Consider the following 24,426-nt stretch of genomic DNA (forward strand, 5'->3'; position numbering starts at 1 on the left):
TGCTGATTTAGGACTCCTGTGCAGATTAGGTATGATGTTTTTAACACAAACTCTTTTAACTGGGCTGATTAGAATAAATAGCTGACAAAAATTGCATCCTTCTTGCCAAGCAAAAGTGGCATAATAGCGAGAGTGGCATAGTAACAAGGGGGTATAGTAATGAGATTTCACTGTACACACAAAACAAAGTCCAGCCAAAAAATACACAAACGCATCAACCAATCAGAGGCAAGTGTACAATATAATCGCCCTACCTGTTGGATCCTTGCCTCCTCTGTGGTCAAAAGTGTACATACACTTGTCAGGAACATAATGTCAAGGCTTTCATGATTTCCGGTTATTTCTATAACTCCGATTTGTCCCTGATAGAGTGATTGGAATTGATACTACTTTGTCACAAAAAAAAACATTCATGAAGTTTGTTTTTTTATGACTTTATTATGGGTTCACAGAAAAAGTGATCAAACCTACTGGGTCAAAAATATACATGCAGCATACGAATTAGTACTTTTGGTGACTTAGAAAGTTGTGTCACTGAAATCAGCTTCATATCATTGCCTCTTAACTTCTTGTGAGTGATTGAGTGACTGCAGCTGGTGACGTAAATAGGGCTAATTGGATGCGAATGCCCACATATGCTACAATGGGAAAGTAAAGGGGGGACCAGCATTGATCTGAAAAAGCGAATTCTTGACTTGAATAAGTTAGGAAAACCACTTGGAGCCATTTCAAAGCAGCTGCAAGTCCCAAAAGCAGCAGTGCAAAGAAGTGTATAAAGTATAAAGTATAATATATGTTTTTTCAATGCTACTCTTACATAGCCCTACGTAGCCCTATGTAGCCCTGCGTAGCCCTACGTAGCCCTACGTAGCCCTACATAGCCCCACGTAGCCCTACGTAGAGCTATATGTAGCTCTACGTAGCTCTACGTAGAGCTCTACGTAGCTCTAGGGGCTACGCGGGGCAACGCGGGGCGACGCGGGGCTACACAATGGCAATAAGAGTTACAAACGGTATTTGGGCTTTCAAAAGAGTCTGTGTCCGTGGGCCCGAGAGGAACCAGTCAGGCCATCCTTGTGGAACCAGATCTTAGCGGTCATTGTCAAAGCGTTCTGTATGTTCTTCGTAGTTTGTAGGGCATCATGGACTGAGTAGGGTGCGTTGGCAGGGATGAATGTGCAGCATGTGTCTCTGTCGTTATTCTGTCAAGGGCAAGGCGGTTCTGGATAATCCTTTGGGTCATGGCAGTTATTTGGATTTCTATGCCTTGTTGTTATCAGACTGATGCATTGACATAGGTCTGGAATCTGTAGTCAGTGGTTTACAGACTCTTCGCTGTTCCTAGCCAGGTGAAAAGAGCTATCAATATTTTGGAGGAGACTGACCAGTGTTTGTGTTCGAAGGGGACATCCGAGTCCCACACTGGATCATGGGGGCGGAAATTGAGGCTCCGGCGTTGACGCCTAGTGGGTATACGTGGGTTGGCGTCGACTGTGGGGATCGAATCTGCTTTAAGGATGTATGTGTGGGCAGAAAACAGATGTAGGGACACAGAGGCCACCATACTGGTCCAATACTGTCGATGATTGGGAAGGGACTTGTCTGATCTCGGCGCATCTGGCGATGTGAAATTGGTGTGAAGGGGTCTCCGGATCTGGTCCATTGTATTTGAAACAGGATAGATAACAGTCTGTTCGATTGTTGCACCAGACATATGTTGCGGGATTGACTGTAGCTGCTAATGGCACCGCGACCATGGTATGTAGAGTCGAACTTTGCCGGACAGGATTCTTTCAGATTACCCAGGATACAGTTGTAGATGTGGTTGGCGAGTTCTTTGTTTTGGAGGTTAGCCCATAGGCGTGGTTGGGCTAGGGCAGTGGGCATGAGGGAACAGACATAACAACTTTCATTGGTTGTGGTGCGGGCTGAGTGCTGCATATCTGTACCAACTGTTCCTCATCATCGGGTGGTAGTCATTTTCTTCTTGGGTTTGGACATGAGCGAGGATTTGGTGTATCTCCTCAGGAGGTATAGGTTGATGCCGCCTATTTGTTGGATATTGGTCGTGAGCTCCGACACTTGTTCATTAGCTTTGTAGGTGGTCGCCAACTTGGTGAAGTTAGCGGTCATGGTGGTAGCTTCTTTGGAAAGGGGCCATGTGATGGTTTCGTAGCGATGGGTGTCTTGGTTAACGTGTTTCAGATTTGGAGGCCCCCAGATCGTTTCCGGAACCAGCTAGTGCTCCGTCCATGCTGTAGATAAGACATTGTTGTTCAAATACCAGACGGCAATGATCAAGGAATTGAGATGGCGTGAGATGTACCTGTATGCTGTTGAGGGTTTGGGTGATCTTCGATACCACAGTCATGAGGAAGTGGATCGCTTGGCTGTGCTAGTCCATGAGCTTTATTGATATGGGCCCAAGAGATGGGCAAAGGCACAGAAGCCGGTAGCGTAGGCGAGTATTTAGTCATGGAATGGAGGTCAATAACTGAAGTCTGTCGCGGAGTCCAGAGTGGAGGGTACACATGGGAGCGAAGTCATTACTCGTCGTCCGTGGTCGTGGGGCTGAGCGTGGTCGGGATCCTGGGAGCAAAAACAGGAGGTCGTAGATTAATAGAGGCAGGTGTGGAGACAATACTACAAGGTACTTAACAATGAACTGATTAAGACGATCCAGCAGCCTGGTCATGTTCTTCTTGGCTTTGAATTTTGCCCACTGGCTGATGAATCACAACTAAACGTTTGAGTGATTAGGGGCTGGGCCTGTGATTGGGTGGCAGGCACAACCAGCCACCAATCTCGTCCAGGGCATGACGGGTATATTTATAGATTATCATCATAGGAGCCATTCGAAGCGGCTGCTAGTTGCAGTAGCCCCCTAACCCCTCACTCGTATTCTGTGTTTTACAGCTTTTTTAACCTTTATTTTTACTTTTTATTGTCTTTTAAGATTTTACCTGTTATTTTACTTTATTTATAGATGAATAAAGTTATTCAATCCAATCCAATCCAATATTTCTCCTCCTCCTCTTCCTACCCCTCTTCCACCGCTCTCATTACTGCATTACTGTCGAACAGGTGATAAAACAGCTAAAGAAGATCGAGGCAAGGAAGGCTACTGGTCCAGACGGCCTCAGCTCCAGACTACTGAGACAGTGTGTGTATCAGTTTGGCAAAGTGATTCTGCATATTTTCAACCTCAGCCTCAGTTTGCAGAAGGTCCCCACCTGTGGAAAACTTCCTGTGTGGTCCCAGTTCCAAAGACTGCGAACCCCAGGGAGCAAGACCATATCAGGCCGGTAGCATTAACCTCTCACCTGATCGAAACATTGAAGAGAATCATCCTTAATCACCTCAGCCCCCTGATGAGTACAGAGCTGGACCCTCTGCAGTTTGCCTATCGTCCAGGCATTGGTGTGGAAGATGCTACCACCTACTCGATGCACAGGTCTCTTTCACACCTGGAGAACACGGGAAGCAGGGTGAGATTGATGTTTTTTGACCTCTCCAGTGCGTTCAACACCATTCAGCCAATCCTACTGAGAGAGATACTGGAAGAGGCTCGAGTAAGGAACCACCTAGCCGCATGGATCATCGACTTCCTCACTAACAGACCACAATATGTGAAACTCCAGGACTGTATGTCTGATGTGGTAGCTGACAGCACAGGGGCTCCACAAGGCACAGTGCTCTCCCCACTCCTCTTCTCTCTCTACACATCAGACTTCAAACATCATACAGACACCTGCCACCTCCAGAAGTTCTCTGACGACATCGCTATTGTTGGACGAGTGACGGACGGGAACGACCTAGAGTACAGGGGAGTCATCACATCCTTTCTTGACTTGTGTAGGAAAAACCACCTTTACATCAACACCAGTAAGACAAAGGAAATGGTCATAGATTTTTGGAGGAATCCTCAACAGACCACTCAGGTGAACATCCAGGGTACAGACATTGAAATCGTGGAAAATTTTAGGTACCTGGGTGTTCACTTCAACAACAAACTAGACTGGCCCACAAACCTAGATGCACTGTATTTAAGGGGCCATAGCCGCCTGTACCTACTGAGGAGTCTACGGCCATTTGGACTGTGCAGGACACTGCTGAGGACTCATGGCACATGGCATCTACAGTGTTTTATGCAGTCGTCTGTTGGGGATGCGGGAGCTCGGAGAGAGACAGGAACAGGCTGAATATGTCAGGAGCGGCCCATTTGACCCTCCTGGCATGCCGTCAGGAAAGAGCAGTTGCGGTCGATCTGCTGACTACTTCCTGTTTTGGTATTTAAACATCAATCAGTCCTAGGATCATTGTCGGATTGTTCCTGCATGCGTCCGGCATGCTCTCGTATACTCCTGCAATCCTCCTGCACAATTCCAGCATGTTCCTGGATGTCACGGCGGGGATTCAATAGCCATGCAGCTCCGTTTCCTTTCTCCCAGATACCTCTCGTCCTCCTGTTTCCTGTTTGGTATTGCTTCCTGTTAGGTTCATTAATAATTACCTTCGTCCGTAATTATCAATAACTGCAGGCAGACATCTTATTCAATTATTGACATTTAATTAAATAGAAATGGATAACAACAGGTAAAAGCCTCCGAAGGGGAGAGTCAGTGAGTGTCACCTTACAACTTCCGAACGTCTCCTCGAATAGACGTTTTCATACGCCTCTTATTGCCATGAATCAAAACAATTTACAGAGTTGTTGATCATTCCATCACGTATGAGTAAAAACAACATCTGGGACTACAATAACAATCAAAGTATTTTACCAATAACAAAAACAGGAGACTAGACCTAACAACATTTAGATTAGAGTAATTATACAACTTCCTTGACCTAAGAATCATATAATATAATCATAATCATATAATGGTTACATACAGAAAAACCCGAAGTGCACGGTTACATAACGATAACAACATTCTCTTTATTGGCCGAATAGCCCTGGCCTCGTCTCCAAGGGCCCACCAAATCTCAAGGACCCAGATTGGGTGGATTGTTTGTATAACCATCATGGAACAGGCCGTCCAGGTTAAAGATGACTTGGCAATACTCGTGACCTCGCAACACTTTGAAAATAGAAAGAGAATGATATAACAAAGAAATGAATTAATACAAATATATTTATAATAGTAATACAGAATAAACCCAACACTTCCGTTTCCAAAGTCCGCGTTGTTTTGTAAAGATCCCTTCTGAGTTATTAAATATGTTGATTTGAAGATACTTGCCTCGTTTCCCCTCCCGCTTCCCGCGTCCGGGTCCAAATCCATTCACGACCGCACCACGACAACGCGGCGTGAACATAACAGAACGATCCGACCATCATGGACCCAGTGGGACGCCACCCACCCATGCTCGGGCCGACGCTCTTGTCTAAGCCACCCACCCTTCTCGAAGCCCCCCGACCACATGGATTCAATGAGAAATGCCTCAAAATCTTTTAGGGAGTTTATGATGAAGACACCATGGTGTGGGCACCTCAAAGATGTTCTAGCAGCGTAGGAATCCCAACTGGGAGGTAATTCTGAGCCTCCACCCATCCTAGACCCTTCACTCAGCCCGTCGCACGGGGCTGCCAGCACTGTTAAGTCATAATACCCGGGTTCCGACACACCCAGTTCATTGCCCAAGCTGTGAGGTTGATGCGCGAACCAGTCATCAGCCGGGCCACCCATTCATAGATATTAATCATTACATTTTATTATTACTAAATCATTTATGTGTAGTAGACATGCAGCTGATTATGACATGTGTGATACCGGTGTGTGCCCATAGCTAGCAATGATGATGTTGCTCACACTGGTACTCGGTGTGCTCAGGGAGGTTGTCTTTCTGCCCAGGACAACAAAAAATAGAGGGAACATTGTCCATCATCAAATTTGCTGTAGACACCTCTATGGCCAGACTTATCTCAGGAGGGGAATGGTCGGACTACAGAGATGAGGTCAACAAACTGTCTTCGTGGTGCTTGGTGAATGATCACACTCTGAACACCACGAAAACTAAAGAAATAATCCTGGACTTTCACAAACTCGGTACAGATCTCCATAAATGGAGTATGTGTAGACAGGCTCAAGTCATTTAAATTCCTGGGGGTCCACATCACGGATATGCTCTCCTGGTCTACAAACACCACGGCAGTAGTAGAGGAGGCCCAGAAACGACTCCATTTCCTCAGGGTACTCAGGAGGAACAACTTGGACAATAAGCTTCTCTAGAGCCACTGTGGAGAGCATCCTGGCATACTACTTCACAGTGTGGTACTCTAGAAGCACGACAGCAGACAAAAAGGCCATGCAGAAAGTGATTAACACTGCCCAGAAGATCGTCGGCTGCTCTCTGCCCTCACTGGAAGACATTGCCAGCCATCGATACCTCAGCAGAGCCAGGAACATCACCGGGTACCCATACCACCCTGGTCACAATCTGTTCCACCTGCTGCCCCCTGGCAGACGCTATAGGTCCCATAAAGTACAGACAAATAGGCTTAAGGACAGTTTTTTTCCTAGATCCATCAGGACTCTAAACTTGTGGTAATACGACACACAATCCTTTCTGTGTAATAACTTTGGGGTGAGGTAATATGAATAGATGTTGGGCGGTGATCTGCCTCCCACTGGCTGACAAAGACAGTGATCCGCTCGGGGATGTGATGCGATGTATTCATCACGGCAGAATGCCACATTACGAGTTCCGAAATTATCACTTATCTGGGTCTTTTGCCGAGAAAATGGACGTTATGGAGAAGCACTACCAATTTCGTCGTACGCAGTTTCTGGGTATGATGACAATTGGGCTTTTGTGAAGTCAATGAAGATGACAAAGCCTATGTCTGATTATTATTTTTTTTCTATACTTGCCAAAGATCTTATTCTACCAGTCTGTCCAGGCTGACAGTTCCACTCCAGAATTCCTCTTCGTTTCTGGTTCAGGGTCAGCAGGGATTCAATGGCTCTGGTTAGGGACCCATTGGGTGACGTGTCGTAGAGTGCAACATTTCCACACATTGCACATGCCCCCTGCTCCACCAAGGGCATACCCATCCGTCAGAAGCATATCAACCATCAGAAGCATAACAACGGTCAGAAGCATATCAACCGTCAGAAGCATATCAACCGTCAGAATCATATCAACCGTCAGAAGCATATCAACTGTCAGAAGCATATCAACCGTCAGAAGCATATCAACTGTTAGAAGCATATCAACCACTTTGTTGCCCTGGAAAGCCGTGAGACTGGTGCCAGCTGTTCCTTCTTTGCTGCAAGTCCCTGCTCAATATAATTTCCAAATTATTTTTTGGGACATTATAATGGATGTTGTTCACCGTATTAATATGTGTATTTGGCGTAACCCAAAGAAAAATAGACTCCTGCTGCAGTTTGGCCAACCAACCCATAAATCAGATGGCCATCGAAAGGCCAGCTGCCACACCAAAATTCTGTGCCAATTGTATCTCCTAGACTGTAAAACATACAGTAAAAACAGTAAAACCAAAGAAAATGGTCCTGTTTCCTTTTGACAGGAGTTATTTAATTTATTTCTACCACTTCACCACCATAGCCCAAAAAGTGGAATCAGTGGCGCAGTTTGTCTTGGACAATGGGCACATACTGTCTCATCTACCGCGCCCAGATACAGACCATGCGTCCGCGCCGACCAGAGATGAGAAGAGGCAGTAGACGGTCCGGCGGGCGGCCGCGCCGGCCGATGATGAGGCGTGGCCGGTCCGGCGGGCTTCCGCGCCGGCCAGAAACGAGACAAGGCAGTGGTCGATCCGGCAAGCGTCCGCGCCGGCCGATGACGAGGCGTGGGAGTGCCAAGTCCAGCGGGCGTCCTCTCCGGCCAGAAACGAGAAGAGGCAGTAGTCGGTCCGGCGGGCGTCCGCGCCTTCCAGAAATGAGACGAGGCACTGGTCGGGCCGCCGGGCGTCCTCGCCGGCTAGTGATGATGCGTGGGCGTGGCTGGTCCGGCAGGCGTCTGCGCCGGCCAGAAACGAGACGAGGCAGTGGTCGGTCCGACAGGCGTCCGCGCCGGCCGGTGCCGAGGATTGGGAGTGGCCGGTCCAGCGGGCGTCCCCACTGGTCCTCTAAGTGCTGCCCTTAACAGACACCAGAATCTGAGAACGGTCATCGGTCACCTTACCCTGGCTGCTCGCAGGGTTTCCAACTCCCTCGTCCAGGGACGCCGGAGCGTCGCTCACGCCAACGCCGGCCCCCTCGCCCAAGGGCGCAGGAGCGTCGCTCTAGCTATCACCGCCCCCCTCGGCCAGAGGCGCCGGGGCGTTGCTCTCGCCGTCGCCGGCCCCCCCAGGAGCTGGTCGGGCAGGAGCTGGGCGGGAAGGAGATGGGCGGGCAGGAGCTGGGCGGGCAGGAGCTAGGCAGGCAGGGGCTGGGTGGACAGGAAATAGGCAGAAAGGAACTAGGCAGACAGGAGCTAGGCAGACATGAGCTAATCAGACAGGAACTAGGCAGACAGGAACTAGGCAGACAGGAACTAGGCAGACAGGAGCTAGGCAGACAGGAACCACGCAGACAGGAACAAGGCAGACGGGAGCTAGGCAAACATGAGCTAAGCAGACAGGAACTAGGCAGATAGGAACTAGGCAGACATGAGCTAAGCAGACAGGAACTAGGCAGATAGGAACTAGGCAGACAGGAACTGGGCAGACAGGAATTGGGCAGACAGGAATTGGGCAGACAGGAATTGGGCAGACAGGAAGTAGGCAGGCTTGCCGGCACCGGAAGCCTGTTTCATGGCTTCGACACGGGTGCGACTGGCAGCCTCAGTGGCAACGGGAGTTCTTTACGTGGCTTCGAAACAGGTATGACTGGGGGCTCCAGTGGCAACGGGAGTTCTTCACGTGGCTTCGGCATGGGGATTTGGGAAGCTTGGAACGGCGTGGTCGGGCGAGGAGCATGGGCGGGCGAGGTCGAGCGAGGAATTTGGTCAGGAGCTGGAATGTCCAGGCCCCCTTCCGCATCGCCCTGCGGCGCGGCGCTCATCGCCTCCTCCGGGAGGATGACACAGCGTCCCCACCGCTACCTGGTGGCCTATTGTATGTGGCCAGCCGACCATGCAGATGCTGGTCGGGGTAATCCGGGTTGGAATAATCTGAAAAAAGTAGGTGTCATCATCCTTCGGTGGAGTGTATCGGGCCCGAATTGGTCTAGAAAATCACTGTCCGAGTCAGAAACTCCAGCAAAGAAATCAATTAACTCCCCACCCTCCATTGAGAAAAAGATCCCCTGGAGCTTGACATCAGATAACATGAGTGATTAACTGTGGGTGTCGGCACCTGGGTATCATGACTTAACTTTGCTGGCAGCCCAGTGTGACAGGCTGAGCAGTGGGAGGGCGTAAGGATGGGTGGAGGATCAGAATTTCTTCTTAACCGGGATTCCTGTCCAGCAAATACGTCTCTGGGGTGCCGACACCACAGAGTGTGCATTATAAACTCCCCAAATGATTTTGAAGGGTTTCTCGTTAAATTCATTTGGTCGGGGGGCTTCAAGGAGGATGGCTGACGTCGACAAGCGTGTTGGCGCGAGCGTGGGTGCCGTCCCGTTGGGCCCATGTGGTCGAATCGATCTTTTATGGTCGCGCCTAACTCGTACCCTCGCCTGCTTTGGGGTGCGCCTCCCACGATCGTAACAGTCTAGCGTCCATAAATTTAGTTTGTGGGAGAAAACTGGAGTACCCGGAGAAAACCAGCAGATTCTTGAAGATACCATGAATACTCCACACTCTAGAAGGTCGGGATCCACCCGGCTGTCATCAGTAGATCTTAGAACCGTGCGGTTGATGTGCTAAGTCTTTCCATTTGGGTCCTTTACCCATACACCAGTGGCCCGCAAATTTTCATCACAGGTGGAGACCGCCATCCCCAGTGGGGCTCCTTGGCAGCTCACCCATTTTTGCTGTCCTACCAGCAATGATCATTCCCTAAGGAAATAGGTAATGTATCCATACCTGTCAACTTGTACGTTTTATACGTATTTTATACTTTTTTTTACCATTTCAAATCATGTACGCCGTACACCAACTTTTGTACGGGGAAATTAAAAAATCGCCAATATTTATGAAAAACGATCTCAACAAGACCGTTTAAGCTAAAATCAAGATAGTCTCGTAGGCTGGTAGCCAACGACGCTACTGTCATTGATCGTTACTATTGTGACAATAGTAACAATCGATGACAGTAGCGTTGTAAAAAATACATACGATTGAGGATATATTTTGCTTGTATACCGTGACGGTGTACCAGCAAAAGTTATCCTCAATCGTATGTATTTTTTTAGCGGTGGGTACAGCAATATCGATAAAAGATGACATGCGCAGATATACATAGAGTAAATATCGTGGAAGCAAGCATGGAGGAGCCACCTAGTAAGAAACAAAGAACTCAAGGATTGGGTCGACACCAGAAAGAATGGGAGTTACTTCAAGGTGAATATGCTGGCTGTATTAAAGCATCGTTAAGAGGCACTCAATTCCCATTCTGTGTCCCTTGCAATTTGTCATTTGCAATGACAACACTTTTGAAAAGGCTGATCACACCCACTTTGGGGAAAATTACATTCTTCACAGTGCGCCCTATGTGAGTAAATATGGGCCGTGTTGTGTTTGTACGGTTTATTATCACTCAATACGGGGAATTCCAATCATGAATAAGGGGAGGAACTGGCTGAGGTTGACAAGTATTTGTATCAGATATGTGCGCCCCTCATCTACAAACAGAAATTTGTTTTTGGAAGTTCAATTGCCGCCGTTTGTCACCCTAGTCAGTCACCAAGAGCGACTGCCATGCGAGTGGCTGTGATTAACTCTGTGTGCCAATAATGCAATAACCCGACACATTGCATCTGTCAAGAGCGGCTCGCTTGCCCCTCCTGGCTTGACGTCATCTTATAGCACCTGAAGACAATCCTTGATTACGCCCTGATGTGTGTATTTAAGTGCGACGGAAGTAGTAGTCATTGTCGGATCGACCACGCATTTCCATGACGTATTTTCCTGCGCGACACGCCGTGTCTAGCATACATAGCCCCAATGTATTATTCCCAATGCTTCGGTTCTGTTACATTGGGATATTCAAGCCCTTGTTGTTTTGTAAACCTTGTTTTGAGTCATTAAACCTAACAACATGTGAACAGACCGTCCAGTTCATTTAATGTCCCCGCAAATGGGTCCAACTCCCCCCGGTCGCGCCACGATTACACGGCGCGACGGTAACAGAATCACACACGTACCCCCACACTAGTATATTAACCGTTTGTAAAAAAAAAAAAAAAAAAAAAGTAACCTCTATGTTTTACATTAAGTTACACATCTCCGTTAATGCTATAGTTTAGCTTTTTGTACACAGAGGCGGCAATATGTCTGACCATAATGTTTTTTTTTGTAACAGTCATATCGTATTTCGTTCGCGTTTTGCCCATTACATTTATTCTTACAGGTTAATATTTCATCAATTTGGAAGTGCTATTTTTCCCATAACTCCAGCACTTGTTTCATGCCAAGGAAAACACTTCATGCCTCTTTAGTCCTAAGGAATTTATGCCCATCCATAATCAATTATTTTATCTAAACCAGCCAGTCACCATTTTCCTAATTTTTGAATGCCATTTCTGCATTCTTGTTTTCATGTTTGATATTATTACTAACCAAATAATTCTTAATACTTAAGATCTGATTCGCAAAACACCCCCATATTGCCAAGGATACCAAAATAACTGGCTGAGTTCCTCCTGCAACCGACTCATTTCACCCCCACCAGGGAGACAATGTCTACTTAAGATAAGAACCATTTTCTGTAGCTCACTGTTACCACAATTAAAACCTACAATAAGTAAATCAGAGAAAATGCAGTGTTCCCTTGGTCATAGCTGCATTTCCGCGAAGTAGGCGTGCCCCTTTAAAAATGCTTAAAGAAACGTATTGTTAGACTAAACTATTTCACCTGACTCCAATTCCTTAACTCTGTAGTCTCCAGTCTAACAATGGAGCGTGTTCAGCATCGGAGGAGACAAACCAGGGTTGAGCGAGTTTATCCACAGATGATTTATTCCATTCAAATTGATTCATACAGAGCTCCGGGTCTCCCTCCCATAGAATAAGCCCGCTGAGTGTTGATGTCCCAAAACGGAGGATGGAAAAGACATTGTCCAAACCCGCGTTTGCCCAGTTATAGTCCAACAAAAATGCATATTCATTCGCTGATTAATAATGAGATGTGGGCTGGTCCAGGGCTGCTGTGAGGGGGGGTTTCTCTGGGCTCCACATCTTCCAGCCTTGAATCCACATCATCCAGACCTCTGTCTCCGCTGGTCCTATAAAGTCCCGACCCTCCGCCCTGCTCTTTGTTCCTCTGCCCTTTGAAGTCCTCCATCTGGTCTCTTATCAGTGTGAATCCCACCTTGAAACAATAATCTCAGGAAGAGCCTTTTGTTAACATTGTAGTCGAGGAGTCTCGGACCCATCCTTCTGTTCATATTGTAATTGAATTGAGAACAGGAGCCCAACTCTTCAGTGGCGATACTAAAACAAGACCGCCACAAAAAGAATGAGTAAAATGTGATATCAAAATGAAACAGCTATATTAAAAAGAATGAGTAAAATATGTCAGATTCTTCAGTATAACACATGCACAAAAGCACCACAAAGCAAAAACGTCATAGTAGTCCGGATGGAGGATCTTCTGCAGTTTTTTTTGCACGTAAGAAACATCGTTATTGGAAGTTGTGAACATTGTTTTTTTGGGCGGTGAAGATGCGCCTGTAAACAGCCATGACGTCGTCAATGCGATTCCTGAACTCTCACCATGTTATTGACCATTTCTTTGGCCTTTTTTTGATGCAATTACTACTTCTAATTGAATATTTCGTTTCCACCTCTTGTAAAATGATGTAATTTATAATATAAAATTAATATCTTTAATTTTTTTTTCCAGAAAAAAAATCAGCGAAGCTCTGAGTCTGCAGTAACTGAAGCGCGAAGTAGCGGGGGAACGGTTATCGCGGTTAATGGGGACCAGGACAACCGCGATAAGTGAATTTCCACGAAGTAGGGATTCCCCTTCAAAAATGCTTAATTTGAATTTAATTCAATTTTTTGTACCTCCTGTATACAGTACACCATATTGAATACGGGTAGAGAGTAAAATTCATGTTATAACAAAAAACTGTAAAATATGTTGTTTCAATGTAATATTTGTATTTTTTCCCCAAAAAATCCGCAAAGCTCTGAGTCCGCGGTAGCTGAACCGCGAAGTAGCGAAGGAACACTGTATCTAAAATGGTCCGGCCCACATGAAATCAAGTTGACGTCAACGCGGCCCGTGAACCAACCCAAGTCTGACACCCCCGCCCTAACCCTAAGGTTAGGGTTGTACACATTCGGTTCGCTCCCTTTTTCTGACCATACGTAACATAACATAAACTTTAAATTCAACTTAAATGACCTTTGCTTACCGTTATTTTCTGTTTTTCAGTAAGAAAACAACCATTACTGGTTGGATTAGTAACTTCTTTATGAATTTGACCCTAATTATGTTCTTTTGCTTCATACAGAATCTCGGAATTACCACGTGTGATTTTTTCCATCCAAGTGACACATTTGTACTCCCTATTAAGACCATGAATATGGAGATGAAAATTGTGAATGAGGGGCGGTGACTTGAACGCGACAAATTGCAAAGTTCAACCGTTTTAAGGAAATTTTAAGGGTGGATTTTATGAGAAAATATGGTACTATACACACACTTAACCTTGTGCTATAACCAAGGCAAAGGTGTTAATGTTTTGCGCCGCGGCTTTCGAGTCGAGTATATCCCCAGTTTGTTTTTTAAAGTTATTGTACCAGCCAAGACTCGCTTTGAAGGTTTCAGTTAGCATTAAAAGAGCCCGTTCTCAACTGCTTGCTCTATATTCAAGTCCTCGCAGATTCCGCTAATTGTTTCTCCTTTATCTATACTAAAAGAAGCCCCTCACTTTTGTCATTAATACCACTGCTCAGCTTGAAAAGGACTCGCTGCATTTTATGCTCGGATGTCAAATTTTTCTTGTATTTCAGAATTTTCCTCGTGTTTCAAATTTTTCATGACACTCGTGTCAAAGTATAACTGTATTTAAATGTATGTAGATTATATTTAAATATGAATAAGTTATGCTCATTTTATAGGCTATAATGTAATAGGTAATAAACACACGTCTCGATAATTGTGCTTGTGTACTTGTTTTTTTTAACTCTTGCTAGCCAATCGCAGGGCACAAGGAGACAGACAACCAATCTCACTCATACTCATTCCCCGTGGGCAATCTAAAGTGTTCAACCAGCAACTCTCAAGATCACAATTGTTAGGCGATACAAAATAGTCCAAGTGGAGCTTATTCCAGCTGCTTTCGGGCCGGAGGCGGTGGACAATCGCAGGGCACAAGGAGACAAACAACTATTCACACTCACTCATACCTAAGGGCAATTTAGAGTGACCAATCAGCCCACCATCCTTTGGAATGTGGGAAGAAACTGGAGTACCCACGCAGGCCCGGGGAGAACATGCAAGCCCCACACAAGCTACATGCTGGTGTACAACATACTGATACTATATGAATACAGTGGTACCTCTACATACGAGCAGCTCGAGATACATGGAAAATTTCGAGCAAATAATTATCTCTAGATACGAGAAAAAAATCGAGGTGCGAGAAAGCCAGGTGGCCAAGACATGAGAGGCTGTTTATCATTATAGCGTACTGTCTTTTTTGCCGCATTTCTTTCGTGTATAACAAATACGTACTGTACGAGAACTGGATGGAGCGTTGCATTTTCCGTAGTTTTTTTGCCCGTCACTTAGCGCAAATGCCGGAGCGATCGCTAATACGAGTACAATACTTCTCGTTGGCTGTTAATAAGAACATCAGGGGCAATGGCTCGCAACTCCCTCTTTGTAATGCCATCATCATAGGCACCGTTGAAAGCGGTTGCGTCCAGAGATATTACAAAAAGGGAGTTGCGAGCCAGTGCCCCTGATGTTCTTATGAGCATCTGAGCGATCGTTAATACAAGACTACTTCCCGTTGGCAAGTGGTCGTGCGTTATCCTATTGTGAGGACATTTGTGTGCATCATTTTCAGAATATTTTGAAGGGAATCCAACAGCAAACGGCCCATCGATAGCGAACAGTGGAGGAATGGCAAACAGCTAACCCGGCCAGAAGGTATAAAATTGTAAAACAAAATTAGAATTCAGTTTTGTGTAAAATTACATTAAACATGTTTGAGTGTGTCTGTATATATCAAGTTCAAATCCAAGTTAATTTAAATTTGTTTATTCTGTTATTAGTGCATCGCCGTGATCCTTGAAAGTATGTTTTCTGTGAGGACATTTGTGTGCATCATTTTCGGAATATTTTGAAGGGAATACAACAGCAAACAGCCCATCGATAGCGAACAGTAGAGGCGTGGCAAACAGCTAACCCGGCCAGAAGGTGTAAAATTGTAATACAAAATTAGAATTCAGTTTTGTGTAAAGTTAGATCAAACATATGTTTGAGTGTTATGAGTGTATCGCCGTGATCCTTGGAGGTATGTTGTCTGAGGCTGTCAGGAATGGCTCGTTTGCCCCTCCTGGCTTGATGACATTTTCAGTTTCAGCTGTGTGCAATTACGTGATTATATTTTTTATATTTTATATTATATTTAACAACCCGTTATAACCCGAAACAATGTACTTGTTGCATAAACGGTCATAATTTGTGACTTATGTAATTTGTGTTACCTTTTGTTTTCCAACTTAGAGAAGTCCTTAGCTATTGAGCAGGGCAAACAATGAAATCTCAATAGCATAGCTTAGCTTCATTTGATAAGACCGTCTGTTGGGTTTATTCTGTATTACTATTATAAATATAGTTGGATTAAGTCATTTCTTTGTTAAATCATTCTCCTATTATTCTCAAAGTGTTGCGAGGTCACGAATAACCGCCAAGTCATCATTAACCTGGACTGCCTGTTCCAGGATGTTTATACAAACAATCCACCCAATCTGCATACCTGTCAACCTCGAACCATTTGTGATCTTACCAAATTTTGTTTTCGCCCTTACATATATGTATAAATACATGGAAAATCTTACCACTTTACTTTTTTGTAAAAAATCACGAACAACAAGTAGAAAATGTATGTTTATGTGTTTATTGCTTTCAAAGTTCCACTACAACAGCGTGTATTCTTGACTTGTAAACAGACCAGAAACAGCTGATCAAATGAAAGTAAACATAAACAAGGGAACAGGAAACGGAAATCACATGGTGAAAGTGTTACAAAACGAAATGTTTATCATGATCTTTTTTTTTTAGCCAATCAGAGGCGCCGGTACATATATCACTTGGCAGACATGCGTTTCCGGGAAGAAACAATGGCGGATGGTGAAAAATGGCTAGAAAGTGCCTTAATTTATTTTTTTTTCTCAAAATCACCGTTTAGCGTACCATTTTCATGTGTACAGCGTACCAATATAAAAATGGGCTTTCAGTTGTACCAATTACGGCGAGAACGTACCAGTTGACAGGTATGAATCTGGGTCCTTGAGATTCGGTGGTCCCTTTTGTAACGCCAGGGCTATTCGGCCAATAACAAAAATGTGTTTCTGTTATTTACAACATAGCACTTCGGGTTTTTCTTTATGTAATTATTATATGATTATGATTATATTATATGATTCTTAGGTCAAGGAAGGCATAATTGTTCTAATCTAAATGTTGTTAGGTCTAGTCTCCTGTTTTTGTTATTGGTAAAATACTTTGATTGTTATTGTAGTTCCAGATGTTGTTTTTACTCATACGTGATGGAATGATCAACAACTCGGTAAATTGTTTTGATTCATGGCAATAAGAGTCGTACGAAAATGTATATTCGGTGAGACGTTCGGAAGTTGAAGGAGAAACTCTGGCTTGCTGAATCTCCCCTCTGAGGTTTATACCTGTGATCCATTCTATTTAATTAAATGTCAATAATTGAATAAGATGTCTGCCTGCAGTTATTGATAATTATGGACGAAGGTAATTATTAATGAACCTAACATTTTGTTCCTTCTGAGCCATGGAGGTCAATATACCGGAGCGAGAACCCAGGCGCTGCTGTTCGACATCTGGTAAGTGACCGTGCGCACGGCGTCTTCAAAACCCTTGGTGGGCCGGAGTTTTCGACGGGGGCGCCTGGATTCTCGGCGGTTGAAGACTTTTCCTGCTGGAGGGAGACATCTGACGGATCTCAGGTAAGTCCACATTAATGTCTGCATGTTGTGACGGTGTTTCCAAATGCGTTAAAGGGACATTGAATGTGAGGTCCATTCTGGGCTGGTTTCGCGTCCTGGGTGACGGCGACAAAAACCCTGTGTTTATACTAGTCAATGGCAGGTACAGTTTTGGGGCACTTTGCTGGAAAGTGTCCTGTGTCTCAAGGGTAGGCACGAATATATTGTACTACAGGTACAATTTTGGGGCTGGAAAGTGTCCTGTGTCTCAAGGGTAGGCACGAATATATTGTACTACAGGTACAATTTTGGGGCTGGAAAGTGTCCTGTGTCTCAAGGGTAGGCACGAATATATTGTAAATGTTGTATGGTGTTTGTGTGGTTTCTGCAGTAAAATTAAGATAAGCCTAGGAAATACAGTTGAAGGTTAATAATAATAGGGTAATAATAATAAAAAATATTAAAAAAGTTAACTGTGAGGCACACGAACTCACTACAAAAAAGTAAAATATGGGAAACACGTGTTGTAAGGCGGGTTTGGATGACGATCCAAAAAATACGTCTAACTTGTAAGGATTGGAAAAAATTGGAAAGACAAAGCGCTTTAAAAATATTACACAGCTATATTTATGGATAAATAAATATGGGTTTGCTGGCCAGCTTAAAATGCATAATTGCAGGATAATATATGCACTAATGCATAGAGGTAATATACATATATAAATAATATGTGAATGGATAAAAGTGTAACAGCTTGTTCCACAAACACTAATGGCGAAATAAGGCCGGGGAGAAGTTAAAAATACTATTTTGGGAAAATAGTGGGGGCTCCCTCGGATAACGGGGATATAAATTTAAGACCGAGGCGGCGGGAAAGTACTGTTTGGTAAGGAAAAATAGCGGGGCCTCCTCGGCTGACGGGGAAAATATTTACCGAGATAGGTGACGGGAGCGGAGGAAGTTTAACAAAAATAAAGGGAGAAGATTTTGGATATGAGAATGTTGAGCTAGAAAATTAATGGAGACACTGGTATTTGATTTGGTTAATCCAGGTATGACGTTTTGTGATTACAATTAAATTGGGTTTTTTGTGACGCTGGGGCTTGTATAACAACAATTAGAATGGTTATTTCCAAGTGCTGGTGGTGCTTTGTTAATATAACCTATATGTACTGTCAATTTACAGCAATGTGATGGCTTATTGCAGCTTGGCCTGGTTTTTGATCCCGTCCGCTAGCGAGAAGATGGTGTTGAAAAAGACAAAAGAATATATACAAAATGATCATTTAAATGTTTAGCAGGGAATGTCACCTGTGTTTTTATTATGCTCTAGACTTTCCAAATAATGTGTCGACTGCGGGAGAAGCGTTCTGGTGCAGCGGCTGCTGATTAGATGGGAGTGAAACATGTGGGGCGCGGGGCAGACAATTTAACTGTGTTGGGCTTTCGGGAGCGTTCGGACCGTGTAAACGACTAAAATTTTGTGATCCCTTCCGTGAAGACATTGCAATAATAATAATTGGCCTTGGGGGTGCTGAAGCAAACTTGAGGGCAGAAAATGGGGTTTTGCCATATTGTTGTGCTTGCAGCATACATATTCTGAATATGGGGTCTTGGAAAAATATTGTGATGTAGTTGAATATCGGAAGAGGGGTTAATTTGACTGTTTAATGGTTGTCTTCTCTAAAAAGTGTTGTATGTGGGCACAGGAAAAAAGAGGCGACGTTTCAAGTGTTGACTCGCTGGTTTGCAAACAGAAGATAACAATGCTGTTTTCGCAGCAAGAGTAGAGGTCATAGTTAGCGGCTTATGGCGTTTTCTGTTTGGACTTTTCAGAATAAGAACAATACATGGTCTGCAAGGAATGCAAGGTTATGCGAATGCTTTCACATTCATTTTTTTGGGTTTTAAAATGAAATGTATATTAAGAGGATAGAAAATCTGTTTAGTAAAAGGTTGATTTGGTAAAAAGCTTTGGATTTTGGAATAGACCAAAATAGTCATTTTTGAGCAATTGTGGATTTCAAAGGGCTCTTAGTTAAAGGAAACTAGCTTTTGGAGGATAAAATAATATTAATACTATTTCTGAATATTTTGATTGTTCAAAATACTTGAATCCAGGAGGTTGGCTGTGTAAAGAAAGGCGAGGATGAAAATTTTTTTACAAGATTATGGTATATTGGTGACAATAAGGTTTTAAAACATTAAAAATTGAAATTTGGAAATGCCTAACAAAAGGTTGATTTCTCTAATTTAATTGTTGTAGATTTTTGTTTTGGTAACAGGGAGCTATGGGAAATGACTCTTGTCTTAAGTAAACATCATATGAGGTGATTTACAAAGTATATCTTAGGTATTGAGAGTTATTTGGCTGTTAACAACATCAGATGGGAAATTTACAATGCGATAGTGGCATGAGAAAAATTCATGGCATTCATCCAAATAATTAGGTGAATTGTAGATAAAATAATTGGTTTGGGATGAGCATATTTTCCCTAAGAATGAAGTAAAATGGAATGTTTTTCAAAGTGCACTTGAAAGAACATTGTTTGTTGTCCTGGCGGGAGGAAATATGCTTTGTCACAGGTCATATTGATGACTTTAAGGATATTACGGATTGGATAAGCATTGGTCAATTGATACAACCAAATAACGTTGCTTTTTACTGCTTTAAGGGCATGCAAATTGGTCAGAACTTTAGCTTGAAATTCATACCATTGCAAAGATGGGGTTAATACGCCTGAATGTTACAGTGATAACGAGTGGCAATAACAATATTAGATAAGGGGGGGAAAGGAGAAATTCTCCAAATTCCAAAATCTGGCTTAGAAACAGGTTATGTTAGTCGCTTTGGGTTTTGACAGGATGTGTTGGTACATGAATTCTGGGAAATTTTGGGAAATTGGGGACCCCATATCTAAAACAAATTTGAGACAAATGTGTAAATAGGCTCTATTTGGTGCTGGATGCCCAAATTCTAGTGGGGCCTTTCATGTTTTGAAACAAGTGACACTTTAGGTAGATGGGTTGTCTATGAACAAAATGGGATGGGCGAAATTCGCTTACAAATTCGCCGTGTTATCTTGTTTCATAGAATTTGGAGTCAAGGCGACGTAATAAAGGCCATAGGCGTCATGTTGTATAAAATAGGCGTGGATGAATTTGTTTTACAAATGGGGGAGATTATCTTATCACCTGAAAGAAGTGGAAACCAAATTGGATGGCCGCATTAAAAGGTGATTGGCATGCTATTAGGGAATTGGGATTTTCCAAAAACCTGATAGGGGGCCATTAGGTCATGGTGGCTGTGAAAATAAAAACCTTAGATGTGAAACTATTGCCACCTCAATTTGGGGAATAAACAGCTAAACTGATAGCATTAAAAAGGATATAACTTTGTGTGAAACCTGAAGGTAATTTTTTTACAAACGGTTAAAATGCTAGAGTGGGGGTGTGTATATTAAAGGATCTACTAATGAATGCGGGGTGGATCCAGACCTTCCGGAATGTGGGGTATTCCTCGAGAATTTGTGGATTTTCTCCGGGTACTCCAGTTTACTCCCACAAAATGAAATTATGGATGCTAGACTGGTTGAACACACTAAATTCTTCTGTTTATGAGTGTGAGCGTGAACTAATTTGTTTATTAAAAAAAAAGGTAATTACCTATGTTTTCTGTAAATTTCGTGTCAACCTGTCAAATGGCTTGGGAGCTAATGAACAAAACAGGTGCTAATAACAAAATAAATTCATCTGTAATCCTCATGAAATGTGATTTATAGGTGTGTGAGTGTTTGTGTGTGCGCATGTTCAGATTCTTTCACTACGTTTGTCCAAATCGTGCAACGTAGAGAGTTTAAAAAATTGTGGTGGCCAGAAATAGCTGTCAGATTCTAATAGCCGAGTGATTGAATTTATTTACCTTCTCAAAGTGTGTAAATTCAACCTTTCATTTGTTAAACAACAATGTTTCAAAATATGTTTTTAATAGCGCAACAATAATCTTTTGGTTCTAAACAAGCAGGGGGGTGGGGGGGGCAGCGAAGCCGGGGGCCCCCTGCTTGTACTACTATAAACGGCCAAGCCACTTGAACAACAAACAAAGTTTTACTTTTTGCTTAAATGGTAAACAATACACCTTATACAAATGAGCTATAATAAAAAATTGCTTGAGCTCGGTTCAATTCCTGTGAATGAAGTCACATGAAGAGTGACGTGCACGTTCTGTGGAAAAAAAAAAATTCAAGAGCTGTTGAAAAGGCATAATTATACATGCGTATTATTATTATTATAACCATCAGACATCAAGACAATGGAGGAACAAGACTTGGCAAGACAACTTTCAATAAAAAGGAAGAGCATGACAGAGTTATATGTCAGTAATTATTTTTAATTTTTGTTCCCACTAGAAACATGTACGCACCTCACGAAAGAGAATGTGGGCTTGTTGATGAAAGCTGGAAGAGGTACAGACGCTCCCCTACTTACGAACATTCCACTTACGAACAAACGGTACATAAGAATATTTCTGCAAATTGCGTTTATGTCGAAAAAAAATTGTAAGTTTGATTTTGTGTTGCGCGCCTTTTTCTGAGTAGTGCTTCTTTCCGCCGCTAATACCGACGCCTGGCTCTGTGATAACTCAGCTCACCGAGCATTCACCTTCCTCTGTCCAGTACGTTGCAGTGCGGTAGTGCGTGACCTATCTCCATAAGTAAAGAACCTTTTTCATTTCTATTATTAAATATCTCGTGCATCCATTATTCAATATGATTGGTGAAAAGTGAAAGCCTTCTAGTGAGGGAGGTGTAAGGAAGAGGCAAGCCATTTCATTTGAAACAAAAGTGACAATAATAAAGAAGCTTGATGCGCGTGAGAAAGTGGTGAGCGTTGCACGGGAATAGAACTTGAATCGTTTGACCGTCAGTACCATTTATAAACGAAGAGATCGAGCAACAGGACCCAAATATTGAACGTTGCGAAAAGGTTGCAAATCAATTGAATGATGCCATACAGTGCTACCACATTTATGATTAAAACAAAGAAACCTCGGCAAGCGGGCCATATACGGCCCATTACAGATAACAACATTAATTTAGAATAACAAGTTACAGATAACCACATTCATATATTAAATATGAATACCTGCATAAATATGTTTGTTTCCTTGTGCTCTGCGATTGGCTAGCAATCAATCCAAAGTGTTTGGAGTAGCAGCCAACCAACCATCGTGAGGATAAGCCACTCAGAAGATGAATTAATAATTCCACCTGCGCAAATTCCACTCACTGGTCCATCAGAATGACTTTCCCCGAAGATCAATGCTCATAATGAGGCCACACACTGTGGCAAACAAAAAAAGTTGAAGGCAGTGCTCAAATGCTGTTTTCTTTTGCTAATATACAGTCGTACCTCAAAATACGATCTTAGTGCATTCCAGGACTGACACCGTATGTCGAGCTTTTGGTAACTGGAGCGGAGGTTTCCCATTGAAATGAACTAAAAACAAATTAATTCATTCCAACCCTCTGAAAAAACACCAAAAACAGGATATTGGATTGGAAATTGTTTTTAATTTCTTCTAATTCGCCACCTGTTAACAAAGTAACACATAACTAGTGGTATAACAGTAATACAATGTGTTTAATAGAAGTAAAATTACACGCATTTCGAAGGGGGAAGAGAGAGACAGACAGAGAGAGGGGTGGGGGCGTTAATTCTTTCCAACCCGCTGAAAAAAACACCAAAAATAGGATATTGGATTGGCAAAAATGTTTTATTTCTTCTAATTCACCATCTATTAACAAAGTAACACATAGCAATGGTTTAATAGTAATACAATCTGTTTAATAAAAATAAAATTGGGCGGTGTTGTGTGCACGAGTATACTTCATTAACCAGAAAACCCTCGTTTTGCCCGTGCATGCGCGTTGTGCATTTCCTGGTCAAAACTCATCTGAATAAATCGTTCAGTATTCGTAGATATCTGTTTAGACAAAAGAGAAGCAAGAAAAAATAAGACTGCGCTACAGTGATAAACAGCCTCTAATGTCATGGCCACCTGGCTTGGTCGCATCTCGAAATTTTGATCATATCGCAGGCGAGTTATTCGATCAAAATTTTTGGCATACCACGAGCATGTCGTACCACGAGCTGATCGTAGGTTGAGGTACCACTGTACTTCTATTCAGGATTGGCCCCGTCATATTTTGTTGCTTTTTATTCTCCCCTGTATGACCTGTTCTTGTGATTGACCATTGAGTTCACCTGTCGTTTCCTCGCCTGGAAACGCCTGCTACATCTCCTGCTCACCTCCTCTTGTGGCTTTATAAACCCTGTGTATTTGTCAGTCCATGTCTGATTGTGTGGTGTTCTACCCGTGTCTGTATTTTTCCCAGTTTGTTTCAGTCCTAAGTTTGTCACTTTCCCCATTTTTGGTAGTTAAGTGTTTGTTGTTTTTGAGAACATTGTAAATTAATATGTTCAAGTTTTGTTAGGGTGCGGGAGAAAACAGAGCCAACGGGAGAAAATCTACGCAGGCACGAAGAGAACGTGCAAATTCCACACACGAAGGTTGAAATCTATAGGTGATTGAACCCTCAATCTCAATACTGTGAGGCGGTCATGCCTATCACCCTAAGTGAATGTGGGTTACACTTTTGAATTTAAACTCAAAGTGTGTATAATGAAGGTCAAATACTACATTGTAACTTAATGTGTTATTTTTGTTCGATACATGGGCCGGGAGATTCATTATTGATGAGCCCCTTTCACCTAAGAGGTGACAAATGAGGACAGAAGAAATATAGATATATCAACTGTGATCCGTGGTAACCATGTATGCAATCTGAAAAAACATGCCTCACTTTCTTTACAGCGTTCTTCACTTTCTGTGAAAAGAAAACCTATTGATAGAAAGAATGTATGACGTTATCATGGCAGGTGTTGGACTTTCATTCCTTTCAGATTGCAGCCAATTAGACAATAAAGGTTGGTTCTCAAACAATAACCTTACTGCTAAAAGATCAAAAACCTAATGTGTTTGGCTGCTAGCCCATTGTGGAAAAGTACAAACTCTTTCTGAATGCGTCCATTATTCACACCTGTTCGTGTGTTAAAAATACCACAGTAGCCTAATACATACTTTAATTATTTCCAGTATTT

General features: G+C 43.2%; 1 long non-coding RNA gene across 1 annotated transcript; it reads right to left on the reverse strand.

The window, feature by feature from the left end:
- Window positions 1–503: 503 nt before the first annotated feature.
- LOC144197679 (uncharacterized) lies at window positions 504–14,947 on the reverse strand. Its single transcript, XR_013326576.1, has 4 exons — window positions 14,810–14,947; window positions 11,975–12,552; window positions 2,327–2,589; window positions 504–2,255 (listed from the first exon to the last, which is right to left on the reverse strand). It is a non-coding gene; the product is annotated as an uncharacterized LOC144197679 (long non-coding RNA).
- Window positions 14,948–24,426: the final 9,479 nt, after the last annotated feature.

This window comes from Stigmatopora nigra, chromosome 6 (genome assembly GCF_051989575.1).
Source record: "Stigmatopora nigra isolate UIUO_SnigA chromosome 6, RoL_Snig_1.1, whole genome shotgun sequence".
In the NCBI taxonomy this organism is placed as follows: Eukaryota; Metazoa; Chordata; class Actinopteri; order Syngnathiformes; family Syngnathidae; genus Stigmatopora; species Stigmatopora nigra.